We start from the raw sequence: 19,423 nt of genomic DNA, 5'->3' as shown, positions 1-19,423 counted from the left end.
AACGCAACTGAATACACATTCTTCTCAAGTGCACATGGAACTTTCTCCAGAATAGACCACATCCTGGGTCACAAATCAGCTCTTAACGAATACCAAAAGATTGGGATAGTCCCCTGCATAGATTCAAACCATAATGCTTTGAAACTAGAACTAAATCACAAGAAGTTTGGAAGGATTTCAAACACAAGGAGGTTAAGGACCACCCTGATAAAAGATGAAAGGGTCAAACAGGAAATTAGGGAAGAATTAAAAAGATTCATGGAAACTAATGAGAATGAAGATACAACTGTTCAAAATCTTTGGCATACAGGAAAAGCAGTCCTGAGGGGGAAATACATCACAATACAAGCATCCATCCAAAAACTGGAAAGAACTCAAATGCAAAAGCTAACCTTGCACCTAAAGGAGCTGGATAAAAAATAGCAAATAGATCCTATACCCAGCAGAAGAAGAGAATTAATAAAGATTCGAACAGAACTCAATGAAATAGAGACCAGAAGAACTATGGAACAGATTAACAAAACCAGGAGTTGGTTCTTTGAAAGAATTAATAAGATAGATAAACCATTAGCCAGCCTTATTAAAAACAAAGAGAAAAGACTCTAATTGATAAAATCACAAATGAAAAGGGAGAGATCACCACCAAAACCAAGGAAATACAAACAATTTTTAAAACGTATTATGAAGAGCTACGCCCATAAATTAGGCAATCCAGAAGAAATAGACGCATTTCTGGAATACCGCAAACCACCAACACTGGAACAGGAAGAAATAGAAAACCTAAACAGCCTGATAACCTGGGAGGAAATTGAAGCAGTCATCCCAAACCTCGCAAGACACAAAACTCCAGGGTCAGATGGCTTCCCAGGTTAATTCTACCAAACGTTCAATAAGAAACAACCCCGATTCTACTAAAGCTGTTCCAAAAGAAACAAAGAGATGGAATACTTCCAAACTCATTCTATGAGGCAGGCATCATTTTAATTTCAAAACCAGACCAAAACCCCACGAAAAAAGAAGATATATAGACCAATATCCCTAATGAACACAGATGTAAACATTCTCAACAAGATACTAGCCAATAGGATCCAACAGTACTTTTAGTAGATTACTGGCCATGACCAAGTGGTATTTATCCCTGGGATGCAAGGCTGTTTCAAAACTCATAAAGCAATAAATGTGATAGATCATATCAACAAGAGGGAAAACAAGAACCCTATGAAACTCTCAATAGATGCAGAGAAAGCATTCGACAAAATACAGCATCCATTCCTGATCAAAACTCTTCAGAGTGTAGGGATAGAGGGAACATTCCTCAGCATCTTAAAAGCCATCTCAAAAAGCCCACAGCAAATATCATCCTCAATGGGGAAACACTGGGAGCCTTTCCCCTAAGATCAGGAACAAGACAGGGATATCCACTCTCACCACTGCTATTCAACATAGTACTAGAAGTCCTAGCCTCAGCAATCAGACAACAAAAAGAAGTACAAGGCATTCAAATTGGCAAAGAAGAAGTCAAACTCTCCATCTTTGCAGATGACATACTGTATGTAGAAATCCCAAAAGACTCCACCCCAAGATTGCTAGAACTCACACAGCAATTTGGCAGTATGGCAGGATACAAAATCAATCCCCAGAAATCAGAGGCACTTCTATATACTAACAATGAGACTGAAGAATGAGAAATTAAGGAGTCAATCCCATTTACAATTACCCAAAAGCAGAAGATACCTAGGAATAAACCTAACCAAAGAGGTAAAGCATCTATATCCTAAAAACTACAGAACACTTCTGAAAGACACTGAGGAAGACACAAAGAGATGGAAAAATATCCCATGCTCATGGATAGGAAGAATTATTATTGTGAAAATGTCAATGCTACCCAGGGCAATTTACACACTTAATGCAATCCCTATCAAAATAACATGGACTTCCTTCACAGAGTTGGAACAAATAATCATAAGATTTGTGTGGAATCAGAAAAGACCCCGAATACCCAGTCCCGGGAATATTAAAAAAGAAAACCAGACCTGGGGGGTGGGAGTCACAATGCCAGATTTCAGGTTGTACTACAAAGCTGTGGTCATCAAGACAGTGTGGTACTGGCACAAAAACAGACACATAGATCAATGGAACAGAATAGAGAATCTAGAATTGTGCCCTCATCTCTATGGTCAACTAATATTCAACAAAGCAGGAAAGACTATCCACTGGAAAAAGAACAGTCTCATCAACAAATGGTGCTGAGAAAATTGGACAGCCACATGCAGAAGAATGAAACTAGACCATTCTCTTACACCATACACAAAGATAAGCTCAAAATGGATGAGAGATCTAAAGGTGAGACAGAATCCATCAAAATCCTAGAGGAGAACACAGGCAACACTCTTTTTGAACTTGGCCACAGCAACTTCTTGCAACATACATCTATAAAGGCAAGGGAAACAAAAGCAAAAAAGAATTATTGGGACTTAATCAAGATAAAAAGCTTCTGGACAGTAAAAGAAACAGTCAACCAAACAGAGAACCTATAGAATGGGAGAAGATAATTGCAAATGACATATCAGAGAAAGGGCTAGTATGCAAGATTTATAAAGAACTTATTAAAATTAACAGCAAAGAAACAAACAATCCAATCATCAAACGGGCAAAAGACATGAACAGAAATCTCACAGAGGAAGACATAGACATGGCCAACATGCACATGAGAAAATGCTCTTCATCCCTTGCTATCAGGGAAATACAAATCAAAACCACAATGAGATACCACCTCACACCAGTGAGAATGGGGAAAATTAATAAGACAGGAAACAACAAATGTTGGAGAGGATGTGGAGAAAGGTGAACCCTCTTGCACTGTTGGTGGGAATGTGAACTGGTGCAGCCACTCTGGAAAACTGTGTGGAGGTTCCTCAAAGAGTAAAAATAGATGTGCCCTACGACCCAGCAATTGCACTGCTGGGGATTTACCCCAAACGTACAGAGGCAGTGAAACGCCGGAACACCTGCACCCTGATGTTTATAGCAGCAATGTCCACAATAGCCCAACTGTGGAAGGAGCCTCAGTATCCATCGAAAGATGAATGGATAAAGAAGCTGTGGTCTATGTATACAATGGAATATTAGCCATTAGAAACAACAAATACGCATTTGCTTTGACGTGGATGGAACTGGAGGGTATTATGCTGAGTGAAATAAGTCAATCAGAGAAGGACAAACATTATACAGTCTCATTCATTTGGGGAATATAAAAATAGTGAAAGGGAATAAAGGGGAAAGGAGAAAAGATGAGTGGGAAATATCAGAAAGGGAGACAGAACATGAGAGACTCCTAACTCTGGGAAATGAACAAGAGGTGGTGGAAAGGGTGGTGGGTGGGAGGTGGGGGTGACTGGGTGATGGGCACTGAGGGGGCACTTGGCGGGATGAGCACTGGGTGTTATGGTATATGTGGGCAAATTGAACTCCAATAAAAATAATAAAAAATAAAATTAAATAAAAATAAATAAGCAAAAATATAAATAAAGAAATAAAGAATGTAGGAAAAAGAAAATAATGAATACAAAGGTGAAAAGATGAAAATGAGAGACATGTAAAGGAGAAAAAAGAGAGCAAAGTCTGGAAAAGTTAACCAAGGGCTCTACATTTAATAGCATGGTATAGAGAAAGCCCTGTTACCAGAGCAAGAAAGAGTTAAGTATCTGCAAGGTACCATAAAAAGTCTTCTTAGAAAAATTGAGAAGCAGACACCACCACCACCACTCCAGACAGAGTCTTCAAAAGTCAAAGGTCCATGGCATTTTCTACTTGAAATATACATGGCCTTAACCAGGCCTAAGTTTTAGCCAGAGCTCTTTCCAATCTTCCAATACAATTCAAATTGAAGATTTTCTCATTCCGTTTGCTACAGATATTTGTTTCCCTTTAAATCAACAGCTCAAATTCACAGTGTCACAGGCCCACCCAATTCCATGCCAGACTGAGTCATATCAGCAAGCAGAGTTTGATGCTGACCTTTTCATATTCGGTATTTGACTGCCTGGCCCATAAGTGGGTCTCATGTCTCTCTGTTTACAACTTCACTAAACTGTAAAGAGGGGACCGTCAGTCAAAATACCAAAAGCTGAAAGGTCACAGCAGACAGCTTACTATTTGCCGATGATTTTTAATCATTCACTCTACAATACACCCGAGAGTCTATAGTTAATTCCATTTGTTATTGACAGAAAGAATTTCACTCAGCTTTCATTTCTAGGACTTAAGAGAAACCAGAGACAAATACCATAGAATTTCACTATATTGTGGGGATTGCAGATGATTCAATTCTATTCAACAGGATTTTCTTCAATACTTTTAACACACTCAGAAATGTGTTGATTATAACAGCAACACAAAAGAAGCAAAAATGATGCACATTACTTTACTGAGTTTTGAGAAAGTATGTAGAGACAAGCCATACCCATATAACTCACATCCTCTCAAGCTCTTCAGAGCCTGTGGGTATTACATGAAGTCAGCAAAGCACACTGAATAGATTGAATGAAATCTAATACTGTCTTAGAATCAAACACTATGTGTCCCTCTAAAACAGCATTTCTCAACCTCAGCACTGTTGACATTTGGAGCCAGATAATTCACTGTGGGGACCTTTCCTGTCCACTTCCACTGTAAGATATTTAGCAGTATCCCCAGCCTTTTGTCACCAGATGCTAGTAGCAACCAAAACAGGCTCCAGATATTGTCAAATGTCCCCTATGGGGCAAAATCATCCCTTGTTAAGAACCACTGCTCTAAAAAGGAAAATTGATTTATATTTGTTGAATAATATTACTGAAAACTGAAAGATGCAGTAGATACTGTCATATATATATATATATATGAAAAATCTATATCTTATATTTTTCACTAATACAATATAATATTGTGTATATGTTTTGGATATGAACATGTATATATATGTATATAGAAAGCCTAAACCAATGACTCAACCCTGTCAACACATTATAATTACTGCAGGAGCTTTTAAAAATGTCTGGAGGTAAGACCTGGGCACTGGCATTTCTTTTCATAGTTCCTCTGGAGCTTCTATTATTATTCAACCAGGGTTGATAACCACCCAGAGACTTGTTAAAACACAAATAACATAGCCATACCTCTAGTTTCTAAATCAGTAATTCTGAAATGTGGCCAGATAATTTGCATTTCTAACAAGTTCCCAGGTGATGCACACGGTGCTGGTCCAGGGACCCCACTGAGAACCACTGATCTAGAAGGATATATCCCAAATTATTGACAGTGATCTTTTCATCTCTTAAATGGAATTGTAGAGAAGTAGAAAAGGGAAAGCACTTTCCTGATCTTATATTCTTCTGTATTGTTCCAGAGTTTATGACAACCATGCACTGCTTTTATAATAGTTTCTAAATTTCTAAAATTAAAGAGCACATTGCCAATATTTGAAACCTCCTCTTTGTTTGTTCTAATTGCCTCTCCATCCTTTCACCAGAGATTTACAGAGTAAATTTAAGAGTAAATCTTTTACTATCCCACGTATTTTGTTAATCATTCTCTCACTTTTTAAAAGTAGTTCTAGGGGAGGGGCAAGATGGCGGGAGAGTAGGGTCCCCAAGTCACCTGTCCACACCAAATTACCTAGATAACATTCAAATCATCCTGAAAATCTACGAATTCGGCCTGAGATTTAAAGAGAGACCAGCTGAAACGCTACAGTGAGAAGAGTTCGCGCTTCTATCAAGGTAGGAAGACGGGAAAAAAGAAATAAAGAAACAAAAGGCCTCCAAGGGGGAGGGGCCCCGCGAGGAGCCGGGCTGAGGCTGGGGCGAGTGTCCCCAGGACAGGAGAGCCCCGTCCCGGAGACGCAGGAGTTAGATCAGGACCCCAGGATGGCGGGGATGCCCTCAGGCTCCCTGGGACAACAGACACCTGCTCCCTGGGAGAGTGTGCCGAGCTCCCTAAGGGCTGCAGCGCGCGCAGGGCTTGACCTGGGAGCAGCTCGGAGGGGCTGGGGCGGCGGCTCCGCGGAGGGGGCTGCTTGGCCGGGAGCGCGAATCCAACAGCCCAGGCCTGGGAGCACAGGACGCCGGGGACACAGCCCAGGATCCGGCCTCCCCCGGGGACAGGCAGAGGCCGGGAGGGCCCAGGACAGCGAGGACGCTCCTGCCCCGAGCTGAGTAGATCAGCGGCCCCGCCCCCGGAGTATCCAGGCCCTGCGGACTGAAAGCTGCGGTATTTACTGCGGGAGAGGACTCCAGGGCTCCAGAGCTTGCTTTCTACACGCGGTAGGTCTTCTAAACACAACATCTCCAAAGAAATGAGAGCTTTAAATGATACACTGGACCAGATGGATTTCACAGATATCTACAGAACTTTGCATCCAAACTCAACTGAATACACATTCTTCTCAAGTGCACATGGAACTTTCTCCAGAATAGACCACATACTGGGTCACAAATCGGGTCTGAACTGATACCAAAACATTGGGAACGTCCCCTGCATATTCTCAGACCATAATGCCTTGAAATTAGAACTAAATCACAACAAGAAGTTTGGAAGGACCTCAAACACGTGGAGGTTAAGGACCATCCTTCTAAAAGATGAAAGGGTCAACCAGGAAATTAGAGAAGAATTAAAAAGATTCATGGAAACTAATCAGAATGAAGACACAACCGTTGAAAATCTTTGGGATACAGCAAAAGCAGTCCTGAGGGGGAAATACATCGCAATACAAGCATCCATCCAAAAACTGGAAAGAACTCAAATACAAAAGCAAACCTTACACCTAAGGAGCTAGAGAATAAACAGCAAATAGATCCTAAACCCAGCAGAGAAGAGAGTTAATAAAGATTCGAGCAGAACTCAACGAAATCGAAACCAGAAGAACTGTGGAACAGATCAACAAAACAAGGAGTTGGTTCTTTGAAAGAATTAATAAGATAGATAAACCATTAGCCAGCCTTATTGAAAAGAAGAGAGAGAAGACTCAATAAAATCATGAATGAGAAAGGAGAGATCACTACCAACACCAAGGAAATACAAACAATTTTAAAAACATATTATGAACAGAATACGCCAATAAATTAGGCAATCTAGGAGAAATGGACGCATTCCTGGAAAGCCAAAAACTACCAAAACTGGAACAGGAAGAAATAGAAAACCTGAACAGGACAATAACCAGGGAGGAAATTGAAGCAGTCATCAAAAACCTCCCAAGACACAAAAGTCCAGGGCCAGATGGCTTCCCAGGGGAATTCTATCAAACCTTTAAAGAAGAAACCATACCTATTCTACTAAAGCTGTTTGGAAAGATAGAAAGAGATGGAGTACTTCCAAATTCGTTCTATGAGGCCAGCATCACCTTAATTCCAAAACCAGGCAAAGACCCCACCAAAAAGGAGAATTACAGACCAATGTCCCTGATGAACATGAATGCAAAAATTCTCAACAAGATACTAGCCAATAGGATCCAAGAGTACGTTAAGAAAACTATTCACCATGACCAAGTAGGATTTATTCCTGGGACAGAAGGCTGGTTCAACACTCATTAAACAATCAATGTGATTCATCATATCAGCAAGAGAAAAACCAAGAACCACATGATCCTCTCAATAGATGCAGAGAAAGCATTTGACAAAATACAGCATCCATTCCTGATCAAAACTCTTCAGAGTGTAGGGATAGAGGGAACATTCCTCAACATCTTAAAAGCCATCTACGAAAAGCCCACAGCAAATATCATTCTCAGTGGGGAAACACTGGGAGCCTTTCCCTTAAGATCAGGAACAAGACAGGGATGTCCACTCTCACCACTGCTATTCAACATAGTACTGGAAGTCCTAGCCTCAGCAATCAGGCAACAAAGAGAAATAAAGGCATTCAAATTGGCAAAGAAGAAGCCAAACTTTCCCTCTTCGCCGATTACATGATACTCTATATAGAAAACCCAATAGCCTCCACCCCAAGATTTCTAGAACTCATACAGCAATTTGGCAGTGTGGCAGGATACAAAATCAATGCCCAGAAGTCAGTGGCATTTCTATACACTAACAATGGGACTTAAGAAAGAGAAATTAAGGAGTCAATCCCATTTACAATTGCACCCAAAAGCATAAGATACCTAGGAAAAAACCAAACCGGAGAGGTTAAGGATCTATACCCTAAAAACTATAGAACACTTCTGAAAGAAATTCAGGAAGACACAAAGAAATGGAAAAATATTCCATGTTCATGGATTGGCAGAATTAATATTGTGAAAATGTCAATGTTACCCAGGGCAATTTACACGTTTGATGCAATCCCTATCAAAATACCATGGACTTTCTTCAGTTAGAACAAATTATTTTAAGATTTGTGTGGAATCAGAAAAGAGCCCGAGTAACCAGGGGAATTTTAAAAAAGAAAACCATAGCTGGATGCATCACAATGCAGGCTGTGATTGTGAACAGATTTCAGGTTGTACTACAAAGCTGTGATCATCAAGACAGTGTGGTACTGGCACAAAAACAGACACATAGATCAATGGAACAGAATAGAGAACCCAGAAGTGGACCCTGAACTTTATGGTCAACTAATATTCGATAAAGGAGGAAAGACTATCCATTGGAAGAAAGACAGTCTCTTCAATAAATGGTGCTGGGAAAATTGGACAGCCAAATGCAGAAGAATGAAACTACACCACTCTCTTGCACCATACACAAAGATAAACTCAAAATGGATGAAAGATCTAAATGGGAGACAATATTCCATCAAAATCCTAGAGGAGAACACAGGCAACACCCTTTTTGAACTTGGTCACAGTAACTTCTTGCAAGATATATCCAGGAAGGCAAAAGAAACAAAAGCAAAAATGAACTATTGGGACTTCATCAAGATAAGAGGCTTTTGCACAGCAAAGGATACAGTCAACAAAACTACAAGACAACCCACAGAATGGGAGAAGATATTTGCAAATGACGAATCAGATAAAGGACTAGTTTCCAAGATCTATAAAGAACTTATGAAACTCAACACCAAAGAAACAAACAATCCAATCATGAAATGGGCAAAAGACATGAACAGAAATCTCACAGAGGAAGACATACACATGGCCAACACGCACATGAGAAAATGCTCTGCGTCACTTGCCATCAGGGAAATACAAATCAAAACCACAATGAGATACCACCTCACCCCAGTGAGAATGAGGAAAATTAACAAGGCAAGAAACCACAAATGTTGGAGAGGATGCGGAGAAAAGGGAACCCTCTTACACTGTTGGTGGGAATGTGAACTGGTGCAGCCACTCTGGAAAACTGTGTGGAGGTTCCTCAAAGAGTTAAAAATAGACCTGCCCTATGACCCAGCAATTGCACTGTTGGGATTTACCCCAAAGATGCAGATGCAATGAAATGCCGGGACACCTGCATCCCGATGTTTCTAGCAGCAATGTCCACAATAGCCCAACTGTGGAAGGAGCCTCGGTGTCCATCGAAAGATGAATGGATAAAGAAGATGTGGTCTATGTATACAATGGAATATTACTCAGCCATTAGAAATGACAAATACCCACCATTTGCTTCAACGTGGATGGAACTGGAGGGTATTATGCTGAGTGAAATAAGTCAATCAGAGAAGGACAAACATTATATGTTCTCATTCATTTGGGGAATATAAATAATAGTGAAAGGGAATAGAAGGCAAGGGAGAAGAAATGGGTAGGAAATATCAGAAAGGGAGACAGAACATGAGAGCCTCCTATCTCTGGAAATGAACTAGGGGTGGTGGAAGGGAAGGAGGGCAGGGATTGGGGGTGAATGGGTGACGGGCACTGAGGGGGGCACTTGACGGGATGAGCACTAGGTGTTATTCTTTATGTTGGCAAATTGAACACCAATAAAAAATACATTTATTAGTAAAAAAAAAGAAAAAATAAATAAAAGTAGTTCTATCTGTGATCCCTGGGTGGCTCAGAGGTATAGTGTCTGCCTTTGCTGCAGGGAGTGATCCTGGATTCCCAGGATCAATCCCAATCGGGCTCCCTGCATGGAGCCTGCTTCTCTCTCTGCCTCTCTCTCACTCTCTCTCTGTGTCTCTCATTAATAAATAAATAAAATATTTTTAAGAATAAATAAAATAAATAAAAGTAGTTCTATCACTCAAATCCATACCCCTAAAAAATGTATCATTTAATTTTGTCAATTTTGTTAAAATCATAAAACAAAAATTATACTATCTGTATTAATCTATGCCATGCTTTTTTTGTAAATGCCATGATTTTTAGATGTATTTATGTTGTTATATGTAGCTGTGACCTACTCATTTTCATTCTTTGCATGACTTTCCCCAATATATTTGTACATGTTACATGTACATTCATATTATTTCTAGGTTTTCTACTTACAAACGATGCTGCTATGAACATTCATTTACTTGTACATGTTTGTATTTACTGAGTAAAAAAATTATACCAATTCACATTCCCAACAAGAGTAGATAAGAGTTACTTACCAATGCTTGATATTAACAGATTTTAATTTTTTCCCATTTGATCATTGCAAAATGATATCCTTTTGCTATTTTAACTTGCATCTCCACTATATAAGTTAGTTTCTAAAGGAAATAATTTTATGCCTCAATCAGACATGTGTAATATTAGAGGCGTAAATGTTTAACTCCCTAACAAATTCCTTGGGGCACTCTACACAAATACCCATAGGTGGGAAGGAATGAATCCTGTGTTTGCTGACCAAGGGCCATTATTAATCCTATTACATAATAATATTGATCACATGTCTGCATTTGAGTATTTTAAATTAATTTCACATTTATTTAAATTCTCACAAAATGAGGTGCTTGATGTAGGTCAGGTAACTTTCCTTTTTCCAAAGTCTCAGAAGATGGAAACTGCGTTTAACAAAACTTTACCACACTACTGGTTTTTGACAAAGATGCGGCCACAAAATAACTAAACAGCAAAACTAAAAGCAAGCTTACCTCTTCCAACCCTTCACTTTTGAGTAGGAAAAAATATATAGAAAATAGCATAAAAATGACCTATTCAAGGTCATATATCCAGTTTATAGTTAAGCTAAGAATAGAATGCAAATCCAGTCACCTTTTCAATATATACCAAACCTCTGAGAATAAGCCTGTGAAAGAGATTCAGGATGGAAATCTATGACATGGGGTTAGGGGTGGATAAGAGAATGGGAGAAGATATTTGCAAATGACATATCAGATAAAGGGCTAGTATCCAAGATCTATAAAGAACTCATTAAACTCAACAGCAAAGAAACAATCAATCCAATCATGAAATGGGCAAAAGACATGAACAGAAATTTCACAAAAGAAGACATACACATGGCCAATAAACACATGAGAAAATGCTCCGCATCACTGATCATCAGGGAAATACAAATCAAAACCAAAGTGAGATACCCCCGCACACCAGTGAGAATGGGGAAAATTAACAAGACAGGAAACAACAAATGTTGGAGAGGATGTGGAGAAAGGGGAACCCTCTTGCACTGTTGGTGGGAATGTGAACTGATACAGCCACTCTGGAAAGCTGTGTGGAGGTTCCTCAAAGAGTTAAAAATAGAACTGCCTTACGATCCAGCAATTGCACTGCTGGGGATTTACCCCAAACATACAGATGCAGCAAAATGCCGGGACACCTGCACCTCAATGTTTATAGCACCAATGTCCACAATAGTCAAACTGTGGAAGGAGCCTTGGTGTCCATCGAAAGATGAATGGATAAAGAATATGTGGTCTATGTATACAATGGAATATTACTCAGCCATTAGAAACGACAAATACCCACCATTTGCTTCAACGTGGATGGGCCTGAAGGGTATTATGATGAGTGATGTAAGTCAATTGGAGAAGGACAAACAGTATATGGTCTCATTCATTTGGGGAATATAAAAAATAGTATAGTAAAAGGGAATAAAGGGGAAAGGAGAGAATGAGTGGGAAATATCAGAGAGGGAGACAGAACATGAGAGACTCCTAACTCCAGGAAACGAGCAAGGGGTGATGGAAAGGGAGGTGGGTGGGGGGTTGGGGTGACTGGGTGACGGGCACTGAAGGGGGCACTTGACGGGATGAGCACTGGGTGTTATGCTATATGTTGGCAATCGAACTCCAAGTAAAAAAAAATATACAAAGAAAAGAGAGAAATGGGCCTTAGCAATAAAGTTAGTCAGTAAGCTAAGGACAAAAGGCCATTATCATGGAGGGCATTTGGCATCATTGAAAGATGGTCTCAATGTTCCTGTCCACAGTTGAGGCACTAAATCCCCAGGAGTGTACCAAGTTAGACTAATCAATGAGGGATCATGCTTTCTAATGGGACAGTCACCAATTATAGAGTAACCTGCCAGCCACCTTGATGTGGGTTTGTAAAAGTCATTGTTTTAAAGCAGGCACTATTACACTGGCTGAAAATACCTCAGTCAGATTATCATGCTCTTAATTAGCCGTGCATGATGGCAATCAATTAAGGATAGCATAAAAGCCAATAGAAATAATGCAACTCTCATTAGGGATTTCTCATTTGTTATATGAGTGTATCTACTGGGTGAGTTCCCATTAAAGCAAGCTGGAGCCTATTATTTAAGCTATTTCAGGAGAGTGCTAGGTTATCTTTCCATTTGACATTTATTGTACCTGGCATAAAGGTTAAAAACAATTATGTTCACTTGGAATATTTACTATCTTATGATATTCAAGCAGGGCCATTATGTTTGTTTTCTACTCCTTATCAAAGCTAGTCAAGGAGAGACTTTTTAATGAACTTGAGCTAAATAGTAAGGAAAATTTCCCTTTTCTGCACTCAGAGAGATAAACCTGGTAATAGTGATACTCTGTAAAAGATTTAGCTCTGAGACTTATCATTTATTATTTGCATATTGCTGCTGTTCCAGTTTCCATTGTCTGAAAGAGTCATATTAGCATTCCCCCAGGAAGGCACAATCAAATTTGGATTTAGAGAAGAATCAGAAGGAGTTAAAGGGGCTTGGCTTCAAGACCTTGCTCTTCTACCAAACTTCCTGTATGACTTTGACAACTCCATCCTTCCAGTTGTTCAGGCCAAAAGAATGGAATCTTCTCTTTCTCTTCTACCTGCATTCAAGCCTTTAGCAAATCTTTTTTAGTTTAAAATAAATCCAGAATTTGATACTTATCTCATCCACTGCTACCAAGATGGTCCAAGCCAACATCATCTCTAGACTGGAAATATATAATATATACAGGAGGAAGCGTACTATGAAGGATTGGCTTACTTGATTATGGAGGTTGAGAAGTTGGATGATCTTGTAAGCTGGAAGCCCAGGAAATCTGGTGTGTAGTTCCGGTCCAAACCTGAAGACTTGAGAACCAGAGCACCAGTGGTGTATGTCTCAGACTAAATTTGAAGGCCTGAGAGTCAGGAGTGCCAATGTCTGAGGGCAGAAGATCAATGACTTAGCTCAAGCAGAGAAAACAACCTTGCCTTTCTTCTGTTCTTTTGTTTTATTCAGGCTCTCAACAGATTGGATGATGCCCACCACAATGATAAGGCAAACCTTTACTTAGTCTACTAATTCAAATGCCAATCTCTTCCTGAGGCATATTCACAGATAAACCCAGAAATATATATATATATATATTTTTTTTTTTTTTACCAGCTATCTGGGTATGCCTTAGCACAGTCAAATTGGCAAATAAAATCAACCATCACATTGATCTTTTACTTTTACCCCCCTAACTATCTTCAACAATGGAGCTAAAATCTTAATCCTAGTCAAATGTCACTTCTTTGCTCAAAATCTACATCTGTTCATTTTACTCATAGTTTTCCAATGGCATTATAAGCCCAATGGCATCTAGTACTCCATTACCTCACTGACTTCATCTCCTACTATTTTCCTCCTCACTCACTTTACTTAACACAAGCTGGCCTCCTTGCTGTTGCTAGAACATGTCTGCTTCAGGCTTTGCATGAACAGTTCCCTCTGCCTGAAAATGTTTTCTCCCAGGTGTCTCCAAGGCTCACCTTCACCTTTTCAGTTTTTTTCCTAAAATCTCAACTTCTCAATGTAGCCTATTCTCATCACCCTATTTAAAGTTTTGACTCTTCCCACCTCACACTCCCAATTCCCCTTTAACCTACTATCCATTTGTCTTTTTCTATGACATTATAAATTGCTAAAATTAATATATTAGTGTAATTGTTAGTATAGTTAGTCTACATTTTTTATCTTTTCTGTTCACTGATGTATCTCAAGTGACTTCAAAAGTGCCCAATACAAAGTAGGGTAGTTATTTGCCTAACTTAATAATTTTTTTTTCCAATTTGGACTTCAATTTCTCCTTCTGCATCATGATATAGTTGAACTTGTCCAGAGGTCAGCAGACTTTTTTCTGTAGCCAGACATTTAATTATTTTTGCAGCCATCTGGTCTCTATCACAACTTTTCAACTCTGCCACTATAGCATGAAAGTAGCCATAAACAATACATAAATGAATGGGCATGGCTATTCTAATTACAATGTATTTGCAAAAGCAGGCAGAGCCAGATTTGATCCCAAGACATAGTTTGCCAACACCTGAACTAGATCATCTTTAAAAGATCATTTGATTCCGATCTGTGGCTTAGGCATATGAAGGTTTGTTGTTATGGGATTTCTTTGTCTGTCTTTCATGTCACAACACATAAGAAATACCTATCTTGCTTGTGATTGGTCCTGGACAGCCCTACAGAGAAAACAGGATAAGCTAAGCAAAGTGCTAGGATGCCAGACCACTAAAACAGTGTTTTATGTGCTTAAGTCACTATCTCCCTTCTATGAGATAAAGATAATATCAGCTTCCTCAGTGGTGTCCATCATAGTATATACCACATGCTGGTACAGAATCACCAAGGGGAGGGCCCTACTAAATAATGCACCCGTAGAATAAAGAAGGTAATCTTGTTCAGAAAGAGGTCTGGTCTTTGCCCTTGGTTTCTGGGAGGTAATCTCTAAACCCCCAGAATACCAGGCCTGACAAGAGTGTCTTTGTTTACCTGGGGGTCTTGGACACTGGACTAAGAATGTGATTTATGACTGGGACTTTGGGCCATGCAGTGTCCATTTTACCTCAAGAGGGAACAGAGACTAAAGTTCTTCTGTGTCTTATCAGTTCTACCTCTGGAGGGCCTGGAAACTAAGGGTCTATCATGTGGGCAGACAACCATGGAGCCCTAATAAAATTTAGACACCGAGACTCAGGTTATCTTCCCTGGATGACAATATTCTGTGCATATTATCACATACTGATGCTGATAAATTAATACTACCAATGACTCCATGGGAAAGAACAACTGGAAGTTCTGTATTTGTAGCTTTCCTGGACTCTGCCTCATGTGTCTCTTCCCCTGAATTATTTTTAAACTCAATCCTTTCCCTGTAATAACTCATAATCTTTAACAATTTTCAGTGAGTCCTGTGAGTCCTTTTAGCAAATCATTGTGAGTGGTTTTGGGAACCCCTCAAACTTGAAGTTGATGTCAGAAGTGAGGGCATACTAGTAGACTATGTTCCATCAAACTCTGTAGTAATCTATTCTCCTAGCCATAGAAAGGGAAAGATCTTCCTTAAGCTTCCCATGCCCTCTCACTCTCATACTAAAATTCTCAGCCTTTCTTAATACCTAACTTTGACTCTGTGGTTTTTCAGATCCCTTCAAAGACGAACTCTCAAATGCTATGAATTCTAAGAACCACTTCAAAAAGGAAATACTATCCCCCTGATGTCAGCCATCACTATCAATGAGGTCCTGATGTTGAGGTCATGATATAGTAATGCAGGCTCTCTGATTGACAGGTAGCCATCAAAGGAGATCTTGGGGGCATGTATCCTAGGCATTATTTCACAGAAGCAGATTTAGCCAAATCTAGGTGTTTTCATTCATTCTCATTCTTTCGTTCAATCTCTCTCTCTCTCTCTCCCTCCTTCCTCCCTTCCTCCCCACCCCCACCCTTTGCCTCCTTCCCTTTCTCCCTCTCTACTTATTTTAAGGTCAATTAGGCCTTTTATTTTTTTAAGATTTTATTTATTTATTCATGAGAAACACACACACACAGAGAAAGAGGCAGAGACACAGGCAGAGGGTGAAGCAGGCTCCATGCAGGGAGCCTGACATGGGAATGGATCCTGGATCTCCAGGATCACACCCTGGGCTGAAGGTAGTGCTAAACCGCTGAGCCACCCAGGCTTCCCCAATTAGGCCATTTAAAGTACCACATTAATACAGCCAAACTCAACTGTTTATCCATCTCAAACATTTGAAAAATGTGTACTATTGGAAATGTCTATCAATTAAAGAACAATTGAATAAAATCAAGTATGTCTACAACTTAATGCAATTTAGCCTTTAACGTGATGTTTATGGTGTTTTTCATGACATAAAGAAAAGATTCTGGGGATACCTGGGTGGCTCAGCAGTTTAGCGCCTGCCTTTGGCCCAGGGCGCGATCCTGGAATCCTGGGATCGAGTCTCGTGTCGGGCTCCCAGCATGGAGCCTGCTTCTCCCTCCTCCTGTGTCTCTGCCTCTCTCTCTCTATCATGAATAAATAAATAAATCTTAAAAAAAGAAAAGATCCTAACTTACTGGGGCAATGCAGGATTGGAAGTTTATATACAGTGCATCAATTGTGTATGTTTACATAGAATTATGACATGAAGAGAAATCTCACAGAGGAAGACATAGACATGGCCAGCACACACATGAGAAAATGCTCTGCATCACTTGGCATCAGGGAAATACAAATCAAAACCACAATGAGATACCACCTCACACCAGTGAGAATGGGGAAAATTAACAAGGCAGGAAACCACAAATGTTGGAGAGGATGCGGAGAAAAGGGAACCCTCTTACACTGTTGGTGGGAATGTGAACTGGTGCAGCCACTCTGGAAAACTGTGTGGAGGTTCCTCAAAGAGTTAAAAATAGACCTGCCCTATGACCCAGCAATTGCACTGTTGGGGATTACCCCAAAATTTGGGATTTACCCCAAAGATTCAGATGCAATAAAAAAAAAGATTCAGATGCAATGTAATGCCGGGACACCTGCACCCCAATGTTTCTAGCAGCAATGTCCACAATAGCCCAACTGTGGAAGGAGCCTCGGTGTCCATCGAAAGATGAATGGAGAAAGAAGATGTGGTTTATGTATACAATGGAATATTACTCAGCCATTAGAAACGACAAATACCCACCATTTGCTTCAACGTGGATGGAACTGGAGGGTATTATGATGAGTGAAGTAAGTCAATTGGAGAAGGACAAACATATGTTCTCATTCATTTGGGGAATATAAGGGAAGGGAGAAGAAATGTGTGGGAAATATCAGAAAGGGAGACAGAACATGAAAGACTTCTAACTCTGGGAAACGAACTAGGGGTGGTGGAAGGGGAGGAGGGCAGGGAGTGGGGGTGAATGGGTGACAGGCACTGAGGGGGGCACTTGACGGGATGAGCAGTGGGTGTTATTCTGTATGTTGGTAAATTGAACACCAATAAAAAATAAATTTGTTAAAAAAAGAATTATATCATGCAAATAAAATGAAGGAAATAAAAAATGTTAACAGTAATTATCTCTAGTTTTAGGATTATAAGTTCTTTCATTATATTTTATGTATTTTCTAAATTTTTAACCTTTGTTACTTTTATAAAGTTTTATTTACAAAGGAGAAAGCTTATTAATGTCCATAAAGGAGACAGTACCTGTCAGTGCCACAAATCCTTTCCCTTTAGGAGACATATTTCATAGTGTGATAAATTCTGGTCAGCCATTAGTGTGTTTGTTTTTGGAGGGTCAGGGGCCATGTCTCTTTCCTTCATTTTTGAATATCTATCATCTCACACATAGCATAGCATAGATTAAACATTTCTTCAATACATGTCTGCTGAACTGCAATTACAATGGTAAGAAATTCCAACTTAGTTTACAAAGGACACAATGACACTCCTCTAAGAACTCCTCCACTTCTTTGCTGGCTTGAATATATCCAAGATGACTACTTGTCAATCTATTAGGTAAGAAGTGTTGCATAACACAGAAGAGAAAAACATTGCTTAGTGCAACCCAAATTATCTTTTGTTGGAAGTACCATGTCTTTCTGGACTGCCTAGTTACCTTCTTCCCCACTACCCAATTAACAGCATGGTAAACACCATTTCTGTAATAGCTTTAACCTCAATCACTGATTTCCCTGTGGCTTTCAAACCCTTTCCACTTACACAAATGCCAACTCATATTGTTCTATTTTGTGGAATTACTCAAAGAGAACAAAATATGTTTTACTACGATGGGAGCCAATTTTCAACATTTCTTACAACTTCTTGGGGTTTCTGGCCCAGACAGTGACCTCACACTTACACACAAACTTGCTTATTTGCAAGGTCCTAGAGAGCCCAAATAAATTTCCTATCCATCTTTTCAGAGTGCTGGTCAGCCATGTGACTAAAATAGGCACCACTTTCCACAGGATTTGTGAGCAGTTTTGAGAAACTTTCCAGCAAATTCTTGGCCTTTTATCACCTCTCTCTACTTTACAGAAGGAACAGGAAGTACAAGGACTGTTTTTACATCTTTCTTTGAAGAAGTTGGCAGTATTCTAGGGATATAATGAAGTGACTAGTTAATATCTCAACTTATCCTCAAATGACCACTGTATGAAAAATCAATTTTAGGTACTTTAGAGTACAAAGAAAATAGAATATAAAAAAGCTCACTTGTCCATGCCCCTGAGAACCTGATAATCTAATTTTTGCCTAAATACATAAATACAAGAAAAAGTTGATTATTCCTCTCCAAGAACTGGAAAAATGCATAATTAGAAAGTCTACTGAATATTTTCTGAGAAAAAGTACAGTCAATGAGAAAGACAAATACCCACCATTTGCTTCGACGTGGATGGACCTGGAGGGTATTATGCTGAGTGAAATAAGTCAATCGGAGAAGGACAAACATTATATGATCTCATTCATTTGGGGAATATAAATAATAGTGAAAGGGAATAGAAGGGAAGGGAGAAGAAATGGGTAGGAAATATCAGAAAGGGAGACAGAACATGGAAGACTCCTAACTCTGGGAAACGAACTAGGGGTGGTGGAAGGGGAGGAGGGTGGGGGTTGAGGGTGACTGGGTGGTGGGCACTGAGGGGGGCACTTGACAGGATGAGCCCTGGGTGTTATTCTGTATGTTGGCAAATTGAACACCAATAAAAAATAAATTTATTATTAAAAAAACATTTAGAAAATTAAAAAAAAGAAAGACAAATAGCTATGCTACTAACCAAGACAGGTTGACTGGAGATGTGACTCTGTATACAGAGATTAAAGGAGGAAAGGGATATGATGTGATACTGAGTAGTATGTGGTTTTAACATA

At 39.6% G+C, this 19,423-nt stretch overlaps 1 pseudogene; it reads left to right on the top strand.

The window, feature by feature from the left end:
• Positions 1–681: 681 nt before the first annotated feature.
• Positions 682–19,423, top strand: part of LOC144308819 (Y-box-binding protein 1 pseudogene) — a 199,331-nt pseudogene continuing 180,589 nt past the window's right edge.

The sequence above is a fragment of the Canis aureus genome, chromosome X, assembly GCF_053574225.1.
Source record: "Canis aureus isolate CA01 chromosome X, VMU_Caureus_v.1.0, whole genome shotgun sequence".
In the NCBI taxonomy this organism is placed as follows: domain Eukaryota; kingdom Metazoa; phylum Chordata; class Mammalia; order Carnivora; family Canidae; genus Canis; species Canis aureus.
This window is presented reverse-complemented; position numbering and strand designations above follow the sequence as displayed.